Consider the following 8016-nt stretch of genomic DNA (forward strand, 5'->3'; position numbering starts at 1 on the left):
CCTCTGAACACAGCGCATTTCTTTGTATGTCTCCCCAAGTAATTTCATCTGCCACTTGTTCAATCTGCCCACATCCTCACAAAGCATGTTCCCAAATAGTGCTTTATTTCTTTTTTAATTCACTGGTGGGATGTGAAAATTACTGGCTTAGCCTAGAAATTATTATCCATCTTTAGTTGGCCCTTGAGAAGGAGGTAATGAGCTGCCTTCTTGAACCACTGTTGGTAGACCCATGATACCATTAGAGAGGGAACGACAGGATTTTGACCCAGCGACACTAAACAAATGCTGATATATTTCCAAGTTGGGATGGTGAGTGGCTGAGAGGGAAACTTGCAGGAGGTGGTATTCTCATGTACCTGCTGTGCTTGTCCTTCGTGATGGATGTGGTTGTGAGTTTGGAGGGTGCTGCCTGAGGATCTTTGGTGAATTTTTGAAGGGCATCTCATAGCTGCTACTGAACACGGGTGGTGGAGGGAATGGATGTGATGTCAATTAACTAGGGGCTGCGTTGTCCCTGGATGGTGTTTGGCTTCTCAAGTGTGGTCTACAAGGTGCACTGCAGAAGTGAGTGAGTGTGTAAGTGTCAATGAGAATGTGTGTGTGTCTCTCTCTCTCACACACAGATGTACACATTCATACTCTCACTCAAACGCACTACACACACACTCTCTCATACGCACACCCTCATACACTATGTGAGCAACATCAGTTTGAAACCTATATCGAGTGCAGACTGGGTTACCTGCTGGAATGTCTCACCCACCTTGTTTCCAATCCCGGAGTTTAATGGGAAGCAATGCGAGGAGAGAAAGGATCAGAAACAGTGGGACGATGAGTACTGCCATCTCAGTGCTGTGTGCCTGTGCTGGATTCAGAGATGGATTTCCTGTCAATAACATCATCCCTTCAGCAAACACCAACCCCAGTGTTTCCTGTTCCCTGTCGCCCTGACCCCGGCCAACACTCGTGTCTGTAAAATTCTCTCCAAACCCTCACCATTGCATTAACATCATTGTTTCTGTGCAGCCTGTCTCATTAAGAATATCCCACCAATCCAACAGAAATTATTCCATGCTAAACTCAAAAGATCGCTCTGCACCTAATCTCTCTAAATTGTCAACTAGAAATTACTGTCCCTCATTTTCACGGCCTGCATATATCGAGGCAAAACTTCCCTTGTCCTCCACCTGTCAGCAGCAACTGGGCCATTCACAGAGAAACATCAAAAATATCATCAGGAGGGGGCCATTCGGCCCCTCTCGTCTGCTCTGCCCATTCAAAGGGATCATGGTTGATCACCCAACACAGTCCCCTGTCTCCCCGCACTCTCCCTTTACCCCCTAAGAACTCAATCCAAATCCTTCCTGAACAACATTCAGTATTCTGGCCCTGACTGCTTTCTGTGACAGAGAATTCCACAGGCTCCCCACTCTCTGGGTGAAGACATTTCTCCCATCTCAGTCCCACTCCATTTTCTTTTGACCGTGACCCTCTAGCTCTGGACTCTCTGCCCAGTCACCAGGAACACCCTCCCTGCATTTACTGTTTCATCCTTCAAATTTATAGGTTTCTATGAGATTTCCCCCTTAATTCTTCTAAACTCCAGTGAATATCATCCTAACCATTCCTGTCTCTCTCCATCTGTCAGTCCTGCCATCCCAGGAATCATTCTGGGAAACCTTCACTGCACTCCCTCCATAGGCACAATATCCTTCCTCAAATAAGGAAACCTCAAACTGCTCACACACTTCTCCAGGGTGTGGTCTCACAGTGTCCAATTGTAAAGAGACATCCCTGCACTTGGACTTGAATCCTCTCACTATGAAGGCCTCCCTTATCTAAGAAAGGATATTACTCTCTCTCTCTCCCTTCCCCCCACAGATGCTGCCGACCTGCTGAGTTTCTGAAGTAATTCTTTAGAGTGTTCCTGTCAAGACTTCAGCTGGACCCCAGTGAAGAACAAGCACAGATCAAAGATGAAGAATGAATTACCGAGCTCTGAGGTTGATGGAATTCGTGGTCACATGAAATATCGTTCCAATCCCTGGTGATCGCAACAAGGTATCTACCTTGGTGCTGGGACTGGAAGGATTCAATGGCCAGCTCTCTCCTGTCTGAGCTAAAGTTGTAATTCTCGCTGGCATTGTTTAAGGCTTACCTTTGAAGGTACCATTGAAAGTACGGTCCTGTACCTCGATACACACAATACACACTCTCGAACAAGACGATTCCCAATCGGAAACTCCATTTTATTGACTCTGGGGGTGAGGAAAACGTCAGCAACAGGAACTGGAACAAAACAAGACAAAGAGGAAATAAAAGATTGGATGTTGAAATTGTCTTTCTTTTTAGAGATGTTATCTTCTATGACAGGATAACAACTGACAGAAAGGAGAAATAAAACAACTGAGATTTCACATTGTTGCAAAGTTTCCATCTGTTATAAAATCTACACTTCAAAAGATTTGTGTTAACGATGATAAAATCCAACCATTGCCCTCTTGATGTTTAATGGTATTACCATCACTGTCCCCAACCCCTGCTGTATCAAATCCTGAGGGTTACCATCACTAACCCCACCCCCCACAGTATCAACATCCCGGGAGTTACTGTCACTGTCCCCACCCCCAAACCACATTCAACATCCTGGGAGTTACAGTCACTGTCCCAACCCCCACCCCACTGTCAATCCTGGGGGTTAATCACAGTTCCCCCCACACCCATACTATCAACGTTCTGGGAGTTACCGTCACTGTCCCCACACCCACCTCCTGTCAACATCCTGGGGTTACCATCACTGTCCCCATCCCGCACCCCAATTTGAACATCTTCCATGCCAGTTAAAAGCAACCATCTCTCTGTTTTCAAATACCAGACTCCCATTTGTAAGGTCACAGAACCGAAACAGGCCCTTTGGCCCAACTCGTCCATGCTAACGAAGTCTCCAAACAGAACGAGCTAAATTTGCTTGTGTTTGGCCCATATCCGTCAAAACCTTTCCTATCCATGCATCTTTCCAAATGTTTCTTAGAGGTTGTTATTGTATCCTCTTCTACCACTTCCTCTGGCAGCTCATTCCAAAAAACACACCACCCTCTGTGTGATAAAGTTATCCCTCAGGTTGCTTTAAAATCTTTCCCCTCTCACCTTAAACCAATGTCCTCTAGTTTTGGACTCCCTGTTCTGGGGAAAAGACCTTGACTATTCACCTTATCCAAGCCCCTATTTCTGCAACAATATGCATATGAAACATCAAAGATCACTTAATGTGAGTCTAGCCTTGGATTGCAAGTGCACATCTAAATCATCCTTCAATATGATGAGGATTTCTGCCTCTCACACCCTTACAGGCAGTGAGTTCCAGATCTCCATCACCCTTTGAAACCTCCTACCCCTTACTTTAAATCTATGCCCCTCCCCAGGTCATTGATCCCTCCTTCAAGGGGGCAGGGGAGGTTTCTTCCTGTCTCCCCTATCTACACCCCTCATTATTTTATACATCTCAATCACGTCTGCTCTAAGGAAAACAACCCCAGTCTGTCCAATCTCTCTCCATCACTGAAACTCTCCAGCCCCCAAGACAATAACCTGGTAAATCTCCCTCTGCATGCTCCCCCAGTGCTATCACATTGCTCTGATGATGTCGATATGTATAGAGTTGCTTAAAAACTCACTGATATGGCGATATATTTGCTGTTCAGGAGAGACCCTGCCTGCTGGTTAGAAACAGCACAGTGCTAATTGCCCTCTTGACGTTTGCTGATGTTGATGATTGTGTGTACGGTTCTGCAGTGGTTGGAGTATTCCCAGTAAGCCTCCTTACCATCCTTGTAGAAAATATATTCAACTGGGGTTGAAACGAGTGGTTTAACAAGGTGCTGTCTCCCTCCACTACCTCATTTCCAGTGTGGGGACTCAGCTCTAGGACTGACACAGGGATGCCTGTGATTAAACCAAACTGTTAGGCACTTTTCTAAGGCAGGAATTGCTGTTTTCAACAACAAACAGTACTCCCACCATACAGTCAGAGAGAGTTACAGAGTCACTGAGAAAGTCAGAGAGAATCAGAGGGTCACAGAGAGGCAGGGAGAAACAGAGACATAGACACACAGAGGCATATAGAGTTATATAGAAACATAGTCAGAGTCAGAAAGAGGCACAAGATCACAGTGTCATCGAGATTAATCGACATAGAGTTAAAGTAAGTCATAGACAATCCGACAGAGAGAGATAGAGACCTCGCGGTTTATACAAGGTGCCTCACCGGGGGGGGGGGGGGGGGGGGGTTCTCTCCTGTCCCCCTCCACCCCCCAATAACCACCATCCTGACCCTCGGGAACGGGACATGTTGACACAGTCCGCTCTCCCTCGGCGCTTTTCCTTCCCGCGTGGCCCCGGCGCCATTTTAGCTTCAGGCCCCGCGCGAGATGGCGGTTAACGGCCGCCTCGTGCCCCAAGTGACCGTTAGCAGCTGCTTCAGGGGAAAGGCTCTTTAAAGGGAAAAATCCCAGGGATGAAACGCTTCTCATATGAGGAGAGGTTGAGGACTCTGGTTCTTAACTTGGTGGAGTTTAGAAAGATGAGAGAGAACCTGATTGAAACTTACAGAATATTGAGAGGTCCATTCATGTATCTGTCTAGATACATCTTTATTGATGCTATCGTCTGGGGAGTGTTTCTGAACAAACAGACCTACGGGGTGTAGGAAGACAGTTCCTTAAATGTGGCATTGCATCTTGACACTGTGGTGAAGTGAGCGTTTGGCATGCTTGCCTTCACTGGTCAGAGCACTGACGACAGGGGTTGGGGCATCATGTTACAGCTGTACAGGATGTTGGTGAGGCCACTTTTAAAATACTGTGTACAGTCCTGGTCAACGTGCTGTAGAAAGGATGTTGTTAAACTTGAAAGGTTATAAAAAAGATTTACAAAGATGTTACCAAGGTTGCAGGGTTTGAGTTATAAGCACAAGCTTCATAAGCTGAGAGCTTTTCTCCCCTGGAGCGTTGGAGGCTGTGGGGTTATAAAATCACGAGGGGCACAGAAAAGGTAAATAGGTATAGTCGTTTCCCCAATGTAGGGGTGTCCCAAACTAGTGGGCATAGGTTTAAGGTGAGAGTGGAAAGATTAAAAAGGGACCTGAGAGACAAATTTATCACACAGAGGGCAGTGAGTATATGGAATGAGCTGCCAGAGGAAGTGGTAGAGGCAGGTACAATTACATGGAAGAGACATTTGTAAAGGTACATGGATAAGAAAGATTCAGAGAAGTATGCGTCAAATGCAGATAAATGGGACTAGTTGAGTTTGGACATCCTTGTCAGCATGGGCGAGTTGGGCTGAAGGGCCTGTTTCCGTGCTGCATGACTCTATGAAAATGGATGAGAATAACAAACTTTGCCTGAATGTACAGGAGGAGCTGTGACTATGTGGGGTCATTATACAAGACCAATTTCTCTTGGCAAAACATATGATTGGAACAAATCAAAAACTGACCCTGACAAATGTTATTTCCCTGTATTCTGAACAGGATGTGGCCATCTCTGCCAAGGTGGGAAGTGAATGCAATTCCGAAATGTCCTTGAACCAATCGACTTGCTCAGCCAGAAGGCAGTGAAGAGTTTGCAAAGGGTTAGGAATCACTTGCAGAGCAGAGCAGGTAAGGAAGTCAGATTTCACTCCCTTAAGGACTATCACAGACAGGAATAGCAGAAGGCCATTCAGCCCCTCGAGCCTGCTCAGCCATTCAATAGCATTGTGGCTGATGCACCATTCCTCATGATCACTTTCCTGCATTTAACATGTAACCCTCAATACCTTGACTGATCAAGAATCTCCTGCTCCTGTCTCCACACACACAGCTCTCTGTGGCAAGGAGTTCCAATGACTCTCAACCCTCTGAAAGAAGAAACTCCTCCTCACCCCAGTCTTCAATTTTGAACCAGATGGTTGTTTGTTCCTGACAACAGTCATCATTAGAGTCTTAACTCCAGATCTGTTTTTGTTTAAAATTGCATTCCAAATCCACCACCTGCCAAAGCAAGATTCAAATTCACATCTGCAGGGCATACCCTGGGGAGCTGAAAATATAGGATTTTGCTTCCCCATTATTTCAGAAACTGAAAGTGAATCTCAGCAAAATTGAGACCAGAACAAGTTGCCCCACACCACTGAGCTAAACATTGATGTCGACAGAATCCATACATTGTGCAAAGGGACCATTCAGCCCATCCAGTCTGTCGCAAGCCAGTGAAGAGGATCCCACCCAGACCCCTACCCTACCCCTGTAACCCTGCATTAACCATGGCCAATCCCTCTCTCTAACCTGCACATCATAGAATCCTACAGCGTGGAAGCAGGCCTTTTGCCTGTCAGGACCATATACTGACCCTCTGAATAGCATCCGACCCAGACCCACCACCTCTCCAATCCCTGTAACCCTGCATTTCCCATGGCTATACCTCTTAGCGTGCATAACTCTCACACTATGGGCAACTTAGCAAGGCCAATCCATCTAAACTGCACATCTTTGGACTTTTGTCAGAAACCGGAGAACCTGGAGAAGACCCATGCAGAGAAGGGGAGAATGTGCAAACTCCCAATATGTGTGTATATGTGTGTGAGTGAATGAGAGTGCGGGTGAGAGTGCGGGTGAGAGTGCGGGTGAGAGTGCGGGTGAGAGTGCGGGTGAGAGTGCGGGTGAGAGTGCGGGTGAGAGTGCGGGTGAGAGTGCGGGTGAGAGTGCGGGTGAGAGTGCGGGTGAGAGTGCGGGTGAGAGTGCGGGTGAGAGTGCGGGTGAGAGTGCGGGTGAGAGTGCGGGTGAGAGTGCGGGTGAGAGTGCGGGTGAGAGTGCGGGTGAGAGTGCGGGTGAGAGTGCGGGTGAGAGTGCGGGTGAGAGTGCGGGTGAGAGTGCGGGTGAGAGTGCGGGTGAGAGTGCGGGTGAGAGTGCGGGTGAGAGTGCGGGTGAGAGTGCGGGTGAGAGTGCGGGTGAGAGTGCGGGTGAGAGTGCGGGTGAGAGTGCGGGTGAGAGTGCGGGTGAGAGTGCGGGTGAGAGTGCGGGTGAGAGTGCGGGTGAGAGTGCGGGTGAGAGTGCGGGTGAGAGTGCGGGTGGATGTGAGAGTGGATGTGAGAGTGGATGTGAGAGTGGATGTGAGAGTGGATGTGAGAGTGGATGTGAGAGTGGATGTGAGAGTGGATGTGAGAGTGAATGTGAGAGTGAATGTGTGAGTGAATGTGAGAGAGTGTGTGCGCCCAATGTTTTTGCCACTGGCCATGCAGGGGTTGGTTAGCTCAGTTGATTCTATAGTAGGCTTACAATGTACAGTCACATTGACAGCTTGCGTTCAATTGCTGGTCTGGTAGAGATTGCTGTGAGTGATCATTCCCTGTGCTTTAGATGTGGTGTCCCTCAGGTTAAACCATAAAACAGTTGTTTGCCTTTTCTCCCCCACACCTCTTTCTCCCTCTCTCTAATGAGACAATGGTGACTTCACATTAATCACCTGCTAATAACATAACTTTGCTGATTAAAAACTAACTGCCCTCTTTTTCACTGCAAAATAACTTTTATTTTTCCTCCCTGATGCAGTATTGGAGTGAGCTGTAAATAAAAGAGAAGACACTTTACCTATCTAAATGAAGTGGGAGAGGGTGCACAGGGAGATTTACCAGCATATTGCCTTGGGGGCTGCAGAGTTTCAGTGATTGAGAGAGGTTGGACAGACTGGGGTTGTTGTCTTTACAGCAGAGTAGATTGAAAGAGAGGGATGTATAAAATGATGAGGGATGAAGATAGGGGAGGCAGGAAGAAACTTTCCCCGCTTAATGGAGGTGGGGAAGGGGTATAGAGTAAAGGTAAGGGCCAGGAGGTTTCAAGGGGATGTGAGGAAAATCTTGTTCACCCAGAGGGTGATGTGCAATCTGTAAGTCACTGCCTGTGAGGGTGGGAGATGCAGAAGCTCTCATCAGATTGGAGGAGGATTTAAATGTGCACTCGTGACGCCAAGTGCTGGG

General features: G+C 47.4%; 1 protein-coding gene across 2 annotated transcripts in view; it reads left to right on the top strand.

Moving 5' to 3' along the window:
- Positions 1 to 2414, top strand: part of LOC122545994 (histone H2A-like) — a 44294-nt gene extending 41880 nt beyond the window's left edge. For both annotated transcript variants that reach the window (XR_015755208.1, XR_015755203.1), the window contains one exon: positions 1885 to 2414. The gene's annotated coding sequence lies outside the window, so the exon portion shown is untranslated. The remainder of the gene's footprint in view (positions 1 to 1884) is intronic.
- Positions 2415 to 8016: the final 5602 nt, after the last annotated feature.

Source organism: Chiloscyllium plagiosum, unplaced genomic scaffold (assembly GCF_037043375.1).
Source record: "Chiloscyllium plagiosum isolate Xiang-an unplaced genomic scaffold, Cpla_swu_hap1 HiC_scaffold_49, whole genome shotgun sequence".
Lineage (NCBI taxonomy): Eukaryota > Metazoa > Chordata > Chondrichthyes > Orectolobiformes > Hemiscylliidae > Chiloscyllium > Chiloscyllium plagiosum.